At 44.3% G+C, this 15,249-nt stretch overlaps 1 protein-coding gene across 3 annotated transcripts in view; it reads left to right on the top strand.

Moving 5' to 3' along the window:
- The window catches only part of alms1 (ALMS1 centrosome and basal body associated protein), a 142,564-nt gene that overhangs the window by 71,883 nt on the left and 55,432 nt on the right, over window positions 1-15,249 (top strand). The window lies entirely within an intron of this gene.

Below are 15,249 nucleotides of genomic sequence, written 5' to 3'. Positions count from 1 at the left end.
ACTCAATACCAAACACCCACTAAAGGTACTATCATAGTCACTCAATACCAAACACCCACTAAAGGTACTGTCATAGTCACTCAATACCAAACACCCACTAAAGGTACTGTCATAGTCACTCCTACTCAATACCAAACACCCACTAAAGGTACTGTCATAGTCACTCACTACCAAACACCCACTAAAGGTACTGTCATAGTCACTCAATACCAAACACCCACTAAAGGTACTGTCATAGTCACTCAATACCAAACACCCACTAAAGGTACTGTCATAGTCACTCAATACCAAACACCCACTAAAGGTACTGTCATAGTCACTCACTACCAAACACCCACTAAAGGTACTGTCATAGTCACTCAATACCAAACACCCACTAAAGGTACTGTCATAGTCACTCACTACCAAACACCCACTAAAGGTACTGTCATAGTCACTCAATACCAAACACCCACTAAAGGTACTGTCATAGTCACTCCTATTCAATACCAAACACCCACTAAAGGTACTGTCATAGTCACTCCTATTCAATACCAAACACCCACTAAAGGTACTATCATAGTCACTCCTACTCACTACCAAACACCCACTAAAGGTACTGTCATAGTCACTCAATACCAAACACCCACTAAAGGTACTGTCATAGTCACTCAATACCAAACACCCACTAAAGGTACTGTCATAGTCACTCCTACTCGATACCAAACACCCACTAAAGGTACTGTCATAGTCACTCAATACCAAACACCCACTAAAGGTACTGTCATAGTCACTCAATACCAAACACCCACTAAAGGTACTGTCATAGTCACTCAATACCAAACACCCACTAAAGGTACTGTCATAGTCACTCACTACCAAACACCCACTAAAGGTACTGTCATAGTCACTCCTACTCAATACCAAACACCCACTAAAGGTACTGTCATAGTCACTCAATACCAAACACCCACTAAAGGTACTGTCATAGTCACTCACTACCAAACACCCACTAAAGGTACTGTCATAGTCACTCAATACCAAACACCCACTAAAGGTACTGTCATAGTCACTCAATACCAAACACCCACTAAAGGTACTGTCATAGTCACTCACTACCAAACACCCACTAAAGGTACTGTCATAGTCACTCAATACCAAACACCCACTAAAGGTACTGTCATAGTCACTCAATACCAAACACCCACTAAAGGTACTGTCATAGTCACTCACTACCAAACACCCACTAAAGGTACTGTCATAGTCACTCACTACCAAACACCCACTAAAGGTACTGTCATAGTCACTCAATACCAAACACCCACTAAAGGTACTGTCATAGTCACTCCTACTCAATACCAAACACCCACTAAAGGTACTGTCATAGTCACTCAATACCAAACACCCACTAAAGGTACTGTCATAGTCACTCAATACCAAACACCCACTAAAGGTACTGTCATAGTCACTCAATACCAAACACCCACTAAAGGTACTGTCATAGTCACTCAATACCAAACACCCACTAAAGGTACTGTCATAGTCACTCCTACTCAATACCAAACACCCACTAAAGGTACTGTCATAGTCACTCAATACCAAACACCCACTAAAGGTACTGTCATAGTCACTCAATACCAAACACCCACTAAAGGTACTGTCATAGTCACTCACTACCAAACACCCACTAAAGGTACTGTCATAGTCACTCAATACCAAACACCCACTAAAGGTACTGTCATAGTCACTCCTACTCAATACCAAACACCCACTAAAGGTACTGTCATAGTCACTCCTACTCAATACCAAACACCCACTAAAGGTACTGTCATAGTCACTCAATACCAAACACCCACTAAAGGTACTGTCATAGTCACTCAATACCAAACACCCACTAAAGGTACTGTCATAGTCACTCAATACCAAACACCCACTAAAGGTACTGTCATAGTCACTCCTACTCAATACCAAACACCCACTAAAGGTACTATCATAGTCACTCAATACCAAACACCCACTAAAGGTACTGTCATAGTCACTCAATACCAAACACCCACTAAAGGTACTGTCATAGTCACTCCTACTCAATACCAAACACCCACTAAAGGTACTGTCATAGTCACTCACTACCAAACACCCAATAAAGGTACTGTCATAGTCACTCAATACCAAACACCCACTAAAGGTACTGTCATAGTCACTCAATACCAAACACCCACTAAAGGTACTGTCATAGTCACTCCTACTCAATACCAAACACCCACTAAAGGTACTGTCATAGTCACTCACTACCAAACACCCACTAAAGGTACTGTCATAGTCACTCAATACCAAACACCCACTAAAGGTACTGTCATAGTCACTCACTACCAAACACCCACTAAAGGTACTGTCATAGTCACTCAATACCAAACACCCACTAAAGGTACTGTCATAGTCACTCCTACTCAATACCAAACACCCACTAAAGGTACTGTCATAGTCACTCAATACCAAACACCCACTAAAGGTACTGTCATAGTCACTCACTACCAAACACCCACTAAAGGTACTGTCATAGTCACTCAATACCAAACACCCACTAAAGGTACTGTCATAGTCACTCAATACCAAACACCCACTAAAGGTACTGTCATAGTCACTCAATACCAAACACCCACTAAAGGTACTGTCATAGTCACTCACTACCAAACACCCACTAAAGGCACTGTCATAGTCACTCACTACCAAACACCCACTAAAGGTACTGTCATAGTCACTCAATACCAAACACCCACTAAAGGTACTGTCATAGTCACTCACTACCAAACACCCACTAAAGGTACTGTCATAGTCACTCCTACTCAATACCAAACACCCACTAAAGGTACTGTCATAGTCACTCCTACTCGATACCAAACACCCACTAAAGGTACTGTCATAGTCACTCAATACCAAACACCCACTAAAGGTACTGTCATAGTCACTCAATACCAAACACCCACTAAAGGTACTGTCATAGTCACTCCTACTCAATACCAAACACCCACTAAAGGTACTGTCATAGTCACTCCTACTCGATACCAAACACCCACTAAAGGTACTGTCATAGTCACTCAATACCAAACACCCACTAAAGGTACTGTCATAGTCACTCAATACCAAACACCCACTAAAGGTACTGTCATAGTCACTCAATACCAAACACCCACTAAAGGTACTGTCATAGTCACTCACTACCAAACACCCACTAAAGGTACTGTCATAGTCACTCCTACTCAATACCAAACACCCACTAAAGGTACTGTCATAGTCACTCAATACCAAACACCCACTAAAGGTACTGTCATAGTCACTCACTACCAAACACCCACTAAAGGTACTGTCATAGTCACTCAATACCAAACACCCACTAAAGGTACTGTCATAGTCACTCAATACCAAACACCCACTAAAGGTACTGTCATAGTCACTCACTACCAAACACCCACTAAAGGTACTGTCATAGTCACTCACTACCAAACACCCACTAAAGGTACTGTCATAGTCACTCACTACCAAACACCCACTAAAGGTACTGTCATAGTCACTCAATACCAAACACCCACTAAAGGTACTGTCATAGTCACTCAATACCAAACACCCACTAAAGGTACTGTCATAGTCACTCCTACTCAATACCAAACACCCACTAAAGGTACTGTCATAGTCACTCAATACCAAACACCCACTAAAGGTACTGTCATAGTCACTCAATACCAAACACCCACTAAAGGTACTGTCATAGTCACTCACTACCAAACACCCACTAAAGGTACTGTCATAGTCACTCAATACCAAACACCCACTAAAGGTACTGTCATAGTCACTCCTACTCAATACCAAACACCCACTAAAGGTACTGTCATAGTCACTCCTACTCAATACCAAACACCCACTAAAGGTACTGTCATAGTCACTCAATACCAAACACCCACTAAAGGTACTGTCATAGTCACTCAATACCAAACACCCACTAAAGGTACTGTCATAGTCACTCAATACCAAACACCCACTAAAGGTACTGTCATAGTCACTCAATACCAAACACCCACTAAAGGTACTGTCATAGTCACTCCTACTCAATACCAAACACCCACTAAAGGTACTATCATAGTCACTCAATACCAAACACCCACTAAAGGTACTGTCATAGTCACTCAATACCAAACACCCACTAAAGGTACTGTCATAGTCACTCCTACTCAATACCAAACACCCACTAAAGGTACTGTCATAGTCACTCACTACCAAACACCCACTAAAGGTACTGTCATAGTCACTCAATACCAAACACCCACTAAAGGTACTGTCATAGTCACTCAATACCAAACACCCACTAAAGGTACTGTCATAGTCACTCAATACCAAACACCCACTAAAGGTACTGTCATAGTCACTCACTACCAAACACCCACTAAAGGTACTGTCATAGTCACTCAATACCAAACACCCACTAAAGGTACTGTCATAGTCACTCACTACCAAACACCCACTAAAGGTACTGTCATAGTCACTCAATACCAAACACCCACTAAAGGTACTGTCATAGTCACTCCTATTCAATACCAAACACCCACTAAAGGTACTGTCATAGTCACTCCTATTCAATACCAAACACCCACTAAAGGTACTATCATAGTCACTCCTACTCACTACCAAACACCCACTAAAGGTACTGTCATAGTCACTCAATACCAAACACCCACTAAAGGTACTGTCATAGTCACTCAATACCAAACACCCACTAAAGGTACTGTCATAGTCACTCAATACCAAACACCCACTAAAGGTACTGTCATAGTCACTCCTACTCAATACCAAACACCCACTAAAGGTACTGTCATAGTCACTCACTACCAAACACCCACTAAAGGTACTGTCATAGTCACTCACTACCAAACACCCACTAAAGGTACTGTCATAGTCACTCACTACCAAACACCCACTAAAGGTACTGTCATAGTCACTCACTACCAAACACCCACTAAAGGTACTGTCATAGTCACTCACTACCAAACACCCACTAAAGGTACTGTCATAGTCACTCACTACCAAACACCCACTAAAGGTACTGTCATAGTCACTCACTACCAAACACCCACTAAAGGTACTGTCATAGTCACTCACTGCCAAACACCCACTAAAGGTACTGTCATAGTCACTCAATACCAAACACCCACTAAAGGTACTGTCATAGTCACTCACTACCAAACACCCACTAAAGGTACTATCAGGAATCACTCCTCAACACCAAATGTATAGGCTCAACTTCCTCACTCTCTGTTTTAAACCATGTGAATGTTGTCTCATTTTGATGCTAGCCTCCTCTCCTTGGACTGGCCAGGTGTGGTGGGTAAAGGTAACTGTGAGGTGTGTCAGTCTCAGTCATGGCATGGTGTGATGTTCCAACTAGCCTATCCTAGCATCTAAGCAGGTTTTAGACATTTCACAATTTTGTTTTAGTCCTGAACTAGCTCAACTTATCCACCTTGTCAAGGGCTTGATAATGAGCAGTAGTCCTTAACTAGCTCACCTTATCCACCTTGTCAAGGGCTTTATAATGAGCAGTAGTCCTGAACTAGCTCACCTTATCCACCTTGTCAAGGGCTTTATAATGAGCAGTAGTCCTGAACTAGCTCACCTTATTCACCTTGTCAAGGGCTTGATAATGAGCAGTAGTCCTGAACTAGCTCACCTTATTCACCTTGTCAAGGGCTTGATAATGAGCAGTAGTCCTGAATTAGCTCACCTTATTCACCTTGTCAAGGGCTTGATAATGAGCAGTAGTCCTGAACTAGCTCACCTTATCCACCTTGTCAAGGGCTTGATAATGAGCAGTAGTCCTGAACTAGCTCATTTTATCCACCTTGTCAAGGGCTTGATAATGAGCAGTAGTCCTGAACTAGCTCACCTTATCCACCTTGTCAAGGGCTTGATAATGAGCAGTAGTCCTGAACTAGCTCACCTTATCCACCTTGTCAAGGGCTTGATAATGAGCAGTAGTCCTGAACTAGCTCACCTTATCCACCTTGTCAAGGGCTTGATAATGAGATGTAGTCCTGAACTAGCTCACCTTATCCACCTTGTCAAGGGCTTGATAATGAGTTGTAGTCCTGAACTAGCTCACCTTATTCACCTTGTCAAGGGCTTGATAATGAGCTGTAGTCCTGAACTAGCTCACCTTATTCACCTTGTCAAGGGCTTGATAATGAGCAGTAGTCCTGAACTAGCTCACCTTAACCACCTTGTCAAGGGCTTGATAATGAGTTGTGGTCCTGAACTAGCTCACCTTATTCACCTTGTCAAGGGCTTGATAATGAGTTGTAGTCCTGAACTAGCTCACCTTATTCACCTTGTCAAGGGCTTGATAATGGGTTGTAGTCCTGAACTAGCTCACCTTATCCACCTTGTCAAGGGCTTGATAATGAGCTGTAGTCCTGAACTAGCTCACCTTATTCACCTTGTCAAGGGCTTGATAATGAGTTGTAATCCTGAACTAGCTCACCTTATCCACCTTGTCAAGGGCTTGATAATGAGCTGTAGTCCTGAACTAGCTCACCTTAACCACCTTGTCAAGGGCTTGATAATGAGCAGTAGTCCTGAACTAGCTCACCTTAACCACCTTGCCAAGGGCTTGATAATGAGCAGTAGTCCTGAACTAGCTCACCTTATCCACCTTGTCAAGGGCTTGATAATGAGCAGTAGTCCTGAACTAGCTCACCTTATCCACCTTGTCAAGGGCTTGATAATGAGCAGTAGTCCTGAACTAGCTCACCTTAACCACCTTGTCAAGGTCTTGATAATGAGCAGTAGTCCTGAACTAGCTCACCTTATTCACCTTGTCAAGGGCTTGATAATGAGATGTAGTCCTGAACTAGCTCACCTTATTCACCTTGTCAAGGGCTTGATAATGAGTTGTAGTCCTTAACTAGCTCACCTTATTCACCTTGTCAATGGCTTGATAATGAGCAGTAGTCCTGAACTAGCTCACCTTATTCACCTTGTCAAGGGCTTGATAATGAGATGTAGTCCTGAACTAGCTCACCTTATTCACCTTGTCAAGGGCTTGATAATGAGTTATAGTCCTGAACTAGCTCACCTTATTCACCTTGTCAAGGGCTTGATAATGAGTTGTAGTCCTTAACTAGCTCACCTTATTCACCTTGTCAAGGGCTTGATAATGAGTTGTAGTCCTGAACTAGCTCACCTTATTCACCTTGTCAAGGGCTTGATAATGAGTTGTAGTCCTGAACTAGCTCACCTTATCCACCTTGTCAAGGGCTTGATAATGAGCTGTAGTCCTGAACTAGCTCACCTTATTCACCTTGTCAAGGGCTTGATAATGAGTTGTAATCCTGAACTAGCTCACCTTATCCACCTTGTCAAGGGCTTGATAATGAGCTGTAGTCCTGAACTAGCTCACCTTAACCACCTTGTCAAGGGCTTGATAATGAGCAGTAGTCCTGAACTAGCTCACCTTAACCACCTTGCCAAGGGCTTGATAATGAGCAGTAGTCCTGAACTAGCTCACCTTATCCACCTTGTCAAGGGCTTGATAATGAGCAGTAGTCCTGAACTAGCTCACCTTATCCACCTTGTCAAGGGCTTGATAATGAGCAGTAGTCCTGAACTAGCTCACCTTATCCACCTTGTCAAGGGCTTGATAATGAGCAGTAGTCCTGAACTAGCTCACCTTATCCACCTTGTCAAGGGCTTGATAATGAGATGTAGTCCTGAACTAGCTCACCTTATCCACCTTGTCAAGGGCTTGATAATGAGTTGTAGTCCTGAACTAGCTCACCTTATTCACCTTGTCAAGGGCTTGATAATGAGCTGTAGTCCTGAACTAGCTCACCTTATTCACCTTGTCAAGGGCTTGATAATGAGCAGTAGTCCTGAACTAGCTCACCTTAACCACCTTGTCAAGGGCTTGATAATGAGTTGTGGTCCTGAACTAGCTCACCTTATTCACCTTGTCAAGGGCTTGATAATGAGTTGTAGTCCTGAACTAGCTCACCTTATTCACCTTGTCAAGGGCTTGATAATGGGTTGTAGTCCTGAACTAGCTCACCTTATCCACCTTGTCAAGGGCTTGATAATGAGCTGTAGTCCTGAACTAGCTCACCTTATTCACCTTGTCAAGGGCTTGATAATGAGTTGTAATCCTGAACTAGCTCACCTTATCCACCTTGTCAAGGGCTTGATAATGAGCTGTAGTCCTGAACTAGCTCACCTTAACCACCTTGTCAAGGGCTTGATAATGAGCAGTAGTCCTGAACTAGCTCACCTTAACCACCTTGCCAAGGGCTTGATAATGAGCAGTAGTCCTGAACTAGCTCACCTTATCCACCTTGTCAAGGGCTTGATAATGAGCAGTAGTCCTGAACTAGCTCACCTTATCCACCTTGTCAAGGGCTTGATAATGAGCAGTAGTCCTGAACTAGCTCACCTTAACCACCTTGTCAAGGTCTTGATAATGAGCAGTAGTCCTGAACTAGCTCACCTTATTCACCTTGTCAAGGGCTTGATAATGAGATGTAGTCCTGAACTAGCTCACCTTATTCACCTTGTCAAGGGCTTGATAATGAGTTGTAGTCCTTAACTAGCTCACCTTATTCACCTTGTCAATGGCTTGATAATGAGCAGTAGTCCTGAACTAGCTCACCTTATTCACCTTGTCAAGGGCTTGATAATGAGATGTAGTCCTGAACTAGCTCACCTTATTCACCTTGTCAAGGGCTTGATAATGAGTTATAGTCCTGAACTAGCTCACCTTATTCACCTTGTCAAGGGCTTGATAATGAGTTGTAGTCCTTAACTAGCTCACCTTATTCACCTTGTCAAGGGCTTGATAATGAGTTGTAGTCCTGAACTAGCTCACCTTATTCACCTTGTCAAGGGCTTGATAATGAGTTGTAGTCCTGAACTAGCTCACCTTATCCACCTTGTCAAGGGCTTGATAATGAGCTGTAGTCCTGAACTAGCTCACCTTATTCACCTTGTCAAGGGCTTGATAATGAGTTGTAATCCTGAACTAGCTCACCTTATCCACCTTGTCAAGGGCTTGATAATGAGCTGTAGTCCTGAACTAGCTCACCTTAACCACCTTGTCAAGGGCTTGATAATGAGCAGTAGTCCTGAACTAGCTCACCTTAACCACCTTGCCAAGGGCTTGATAATGAGCAGTAGTCCTGAACTAGCTCACCTTATCCACCTTGTCAAGGGCTTGATAATGAGCAGTAGTCCTGAACTAGCTCACCTTATCCACCTTGTCAAGGGCTTGATAATGAGCAGTAGTCCTGAACTAGCTCACCTTAACCACCTTGTCAAGGTCTTGATAATGAGCAGTAGTCCTGAACTAGCTCACCTTATTCACCTTGTCAAGGGCTTGATAATGAGATGTAGTCCTGAACTAGCTCACCTTATTCACCTTGTCAAGGGCTTGATAATGAGTTGTAGTCCTTAACTAGCTCACCTTATTCACCTTGTCAATGGCTTGATAATGAGCAGTAGTCCTGAACTAGCTCACCTTATTCACCTTGTCAAGGGCTTGATAATGAGATGTAGTCCTGAACTAGCTCACCTTATTCACCTTGTCAAGGGCTTGATAATGAGTTGTAGTCCTGAACTAGCTCACCTTATTCACCTTGTCAAGGGCTTGATAATGAGTTGTAGTCCTTAACTAGCTCACCTTATTCACCTTGTCAAGGGCTTTATAATGAGCAGTAGTCCTGAACTAGCTCACCTTATTCACATTGTCAAGGGCTTGATAATGAGTTGTAGTCCTTAACTAGCTCACCTTATTCACCTTGTCAATGGCTTGATAATCAGCAGTAGTCCTGAACTAGCTCACCTTATTCACCTTGTCAAGGGCTTGATAATGAGCAGTAGTCCTGAACTAGCTCACCTTATCCACCTTGTCAAGGGCTTGATAATGAGTTGATTATGTGCGCTATCTCCGGGAATAGATCAAACACATGGAATGGCTGGGTGTGGCGGTTCTAAAAGAATGTTGTTTACAAACCTGTTAACTATCTTTTCTAAGGTTGAACATTTTTGGTAACTGTTTCCTAGTTGTAGGATTCCTGGATTTCCTGCTTATTCACTACCCTAATTCCAGGAATATTCAAACCAGGAGTTCTAGATAACCAGTGAGTTTTGGTAAAGATACAGGAATGTTGCAATCCTAATCTAAGCAGTTTGCTACTATTGCTTTTCTCCATTATGAGAAGGAAGATGGCGCCGTACTGTATGGCTGCCATCTTGCTAGCTCCCAACCCACTTTGCTATTTTGTGATTCTTTTGACGTTTATCTTGACTTTGTTTTTTTGCACGAAATGTATCGGCTATCATTTCTTATGTTCGACAATGACTTTTTGATCAGATCGGCAGTTATTGACCTCAATTTCGGCTACGACTCATCTGCCCTGGGCTCTTTGTGTAATTCGCGATGCAATTTTCGGGCTACCCAAGAGGAAATGCCTGCTAAAAAGAAGCAGGAGAGGGGAATCCTGGCGAGATTAAAGCGACGGGAAAAGCGGCCATATCTTATCTCCATTCTATTGGCCAATCACCTGATAATAAATAAAATGGATGACCTCTGACCGTGGATTTGCTACCAACGGGACTCTCGTAATTGCAATATTCTCTGCTTTTCTGAAACTTGGTTTTCGGGACAAGATACTCCTCGTGGCTATCCAACTCGATGGATTCTCCATTCACCGAGCGGACAGGCCGTTAGATTCACGGAAATCAAGAGGGGGAGGGGTATGTCTCTTCATCAACAACAAACGGTGTGTTGACTCTAGTGCAGTGTAAGTCTCTACCCATTGTTCACCCGTCTTGGAATACCTGATTGTCAAATGCAGACCCATCTACCTCCAGAGAGAGTTTATTTGTTGTCAAGACTGCTGTAGATATTCCACCTCAGGACAACCACAACAAGCTGGAACTTAACGAACTGTACGAGGCTATGAACAAGCAGGAATCCATGGCTGCTTTTTAATTCCGACACGTAATGCCCGACTCCCATCAACACGTCTCCTTTGCCACTAGGGGCGATAAAGACCACTCTTACTCTACTCACACGCAAGCGTTAAAGGCCCTCCCTTATCCCCTCCCCCATGATTCTATACTCCTGCTTCCTGTCTACAAGTAGAAGATGCTCAAACAGGAAGTACCCGCTCCATTGAGAAATGGTCCTCTGAATCGGAGGCTATGCTACAGGACTGCTTTGCTAGGTCTGACTAGAATATGTTCTGGGACTCCGTCAATAGAAGCAGAAGCTAAAAACCAGAATATACCCGTGACTCGGTTGAGAAACGGTAATGAGAATCAGAGGTTATGCGCTATTTGGAATATGTTCTGGGGCTCCGTCAATAGCGTCGACGAGCTAAACCCCTCCGAAACCGTCTTCATAAGGAAATTCATCGCCGACGTCGTCCCCACAGTGAGGGTTCGCTGCTTAACCCAATCAAAAGCCCTGGATTAACACAGAGGTTGGTGCTAAGCTAAAGGACAGGGTTACCACACACAGAGCTATCACAGACAACCCTGGAGGCTACGGCTGAGGACAGGAACAAGTACAAGAAGTCCCACTTCGACCTCTGCAGAGCCATCAAACAACAAAAGGACGATATAGGAACAAGGTGTAATCATACTACACAGGCTCTGACGTCCGTCGCATGTGGCAAGGGGCTACAGTCCATTACGGATTACAAAAGGAAGACCCAACTGTGATCTGCCCAACGATGCCTCTCTACCAGACCAACTCACTGCATTTTACATCTGACAAAAACAACACAGAGCTGTGCATGAGGGCACCCGCTGACCCAGAGGACTGGGTTAATTCGCTCTCAGTCAAGTCCTAAGGTCGCGGGGCCGGACTGTATTCCGGGGCGAGTTCTCAGAGCATGCGCAGAACAGCTGGCAGGCCTATTGACTGTTATTTTCAACCTCTCCTCGTCCCAGTCTGTAATGCCCACATGTCTCAAGCTGACCACCATCACTCCTGTTCCCATGAACTCTTGAGGCTACCTGCCACAATGACTCCCACCCTGTAGCACTCACATCTGTAATCATGAAGTGCTTTGAAAGGCTGGTTATGGCACACATTAACTCTACCATCCCTGACTCCTTAGACCCACTCCAATTTGCATACGGCCCCCAGCAGATCCATAGACAACGCAATATCAATTGCACTCCACAATTCCCTCACCCACCTAGATAAGCTGAATACCTATGTGACAATGCTGTTCATTGACTACAGCTTAGCGTTCAACCCCAGTCCCCTCCAAGCTCGTCACTAAGCTTGTGACCCTGGGACTGAACACCTCCCTATGCAGCTGGATCCTAGGGGGAGGGGGGCAACTGGATCCTGTGGGGAGGGGGGGCAACTGGATCCTGTGGGGAGGGGGGGCAACTGGATCCTAGGGGGAGGGGGGGGGGGGGCAACTGGATCCTAGGGTTAGGGGGGGGCAACTGGATTCTAGGGGGAGGGGGGGGAAGCGGTACTGGAGCAACAAGTCTGACACCAACAGGCTCCTGAACAGCTTTTATCCCCCCAGGACATAGTCTGTGTAGCCATCTTGTTAACTATTTACAGACTATCTGCCCTGCCTTCTACTTTGTCCTGCCCTGCCTTCTACTTTGTCCTGCCCTGCCTTCTACTTTGTCCTGCCTTGACTTCTACATTGTCCTGCCTTGACTTCTACATTATCCTGCCTTGACTTCTACATTATCCTGCCTTGACTTCTACATTATCCTGCCTTGACTTCTACATTATCCTGTCTTCTACTTCTACATTATCCTGCCTTAGACTTCTACATTGTCCTGCCTTGACTTCTACATTGTCCTGCCTTGACTTCTACATTATCCTGCCTTGACTTCTACATTATCCTGCCTTGACTTCTACATTATCCTGCCTTGACTTCTACATTATCCTGCCTTGACTTCTACATTATCCTGCCTTGACTTCTACATTATCCTGCCTTGACTTCTACATTATCCTGCCTTAGCCTCTACATTATCCTGCCTTGACCTCTACTTTGTCCTGCCTTGACTTCTACTTTGTCCTGCCTTAACTTCTACTTTGTCCTGCCTTGACTTCTACATTATCCTGCCTTGACTTCTACTTTATCCTGCCTTGACTTCTACATTATCCTGTCTTGACTTCTAATTTGACCTGCATTGACTTCTACATTATCCTGTCTTGACTTCTAATTTGACCTGCATTGACTTCTACATTATCCTGTCATGACTTCTAATTTGACCTGCATTGACTTCTACATTATCCTGTCTTGACTTCTAATTTGACCTGCATTGACTTCTACATTATCCTGCCTTGACTTCTAATTTGACCTGCATTGACTTCTACATTATCCTGCCTTGACTTCTAATTTGACCTGCATTGACTTCTACATTATCCTGCCTTGACTTCTACATTATCCTGCATTGACTTCTACTTAGTGCAAAAAAATGGAGTCTGCACACGCAACACACTGACACTACAATCCACACACCCACTCATAACACACACACATACTGACTCACGCACACACACTCACATATAATCATCATATTTGCTGCCGCTACTCTGTTTATCATATATCTTCATGCCTAGTCACCTTCCCCCTATACAAGCCTACCCCTACACCTACCACTCCAGTATCCCTGTCGCCTAGTCACCTTCCCCCTATACAAGCCTACCCCTACACCTACCACTCCAGTATCCCTGTCACCTAGTCACCTTCCCCCTATACAAGCCTACCCCTACACCTACCACTCCAGTATCCCTGTCGCCTAGTCACCTTCCCCCTATACAAGCCTACCCCTACACCTACCACTCCAGTATCCCTGTCGCCTAGTCACCTTCCCCCTATACAAGCCTACCCCTACACCTACCACTCCAGTATCCCTGTCACCTAGTCACCTTCCCCCTATACAAGCCTACCCCTACACCTACCACTCCAGTATCCCTGTCGCCTAGTCACCTTCCCCCTATACAAGCCTACCCCTACACCTACCACTCCAGTATCCCTGTCACCTAGTCACCTTCCCCCTATACAAGCCTACCCCTACACCTACCACTCCAGTATCCCTGTCGCCTAGTCACCTTCCCCCTATACAAGCCTACCCCTACACCTACCACTCCAGTATCCCTGTCGCCTAGTCACCTTCCCCCTATACAAGCCTACCCCTACACCTACCACTCCAGTATCCCTGTCACCTAGTCACCTTCCCCCTATACAAGCCTACCCCTACACCTACCACTCCAGTATCCCTGTCGCCTAGTCACCTTCCCCCTATACAAGCCTACCCCTACACCTACCACTCCAGTATCCCTGTCGCCTAGTCACCTTCCCCCTATACAAGCCTACCCCTACACCTACCACTCCAGTATCCCTGCACATTGTAAGTATGGAATTGGCACTGATCTTGATTACTGCATTGTTGGGAAAGAGCAAGCAAGAAAGGCATTTCACTGTACTTATGCAGAAAAAGTTGATCTCATGGCTCCACTGCAGTAGGAGGCAGCATGGCGTTTGTAGTTGTAACGCTCGTCGTTAGGTGGAAGAGAGGAGGACCAAGGCGCAGCGTGGTGAATGTTCATGATGTAGAATTTTAATAATTTATCCAACAAGACAGAACACTGACAAAATACAAAATAACAAAACGAATTGAACAGACCTGAACTTGAGAACATAAAACATAAACGCACGAACAGGAACGAACGAAACGAAACGAAACAGTACCGTGTGGTGAAACAAACACAGACACAGCAACAATCACCCACAACCAAACAGTGAGAACAGCCTACCTTAATATGGTTCTCAATCAGAGGAAACGTAAAACACCTGCCCCTGATTGAGAACCATATCAGGCTAGTTGACAACCCAACATAGAAACACATGACATAGAATGCCCACCCAGCTCACGTCCTGACCAACTAAACAAGACTTAACAAAGGAAATAAGGTCAGGAACGTGACAGTAGTGATGGGATGGTTGTGGTGTTTTGGGACCTGTGTCCTCTCCAGCATGCTGTTCAGTGGTGTGGTGTGTAGACAAGCCTTCTACAGATCTTTTCCTTTCTACTTTATTTGCGATTGAATTCATAAAAGAAGTCAACAGCAGTTCAGTCTTGGATTTGGGAGAAATGTTTAAGAGTTAACGTCACTTTTTATTTTTCTGCTCAGTTGAAACTGGTTCTTTCTGGTCAGTTGAAACTGGTTCTTTCTGGTCAGTTGAA

Source organism: Salvelinus fontinalis, chromosome 16 (genome assembly GCF_029448725.1).
Source record: "Salvelinus fontinalis isolate EN_2023a chromosome 16, ASM2944872v1, whole genome shotgun sequence".
Classification (NCBI taxonomy): Eukaryota; Metazoa; Chordata; class Actinopteri; order Salmoniformes; family Salmonidae; genus Salvelinus; species Salvelinus fontinalis.
This window is presented reverse-complemented; position numbering and strand designations above follow the sequence as displayed.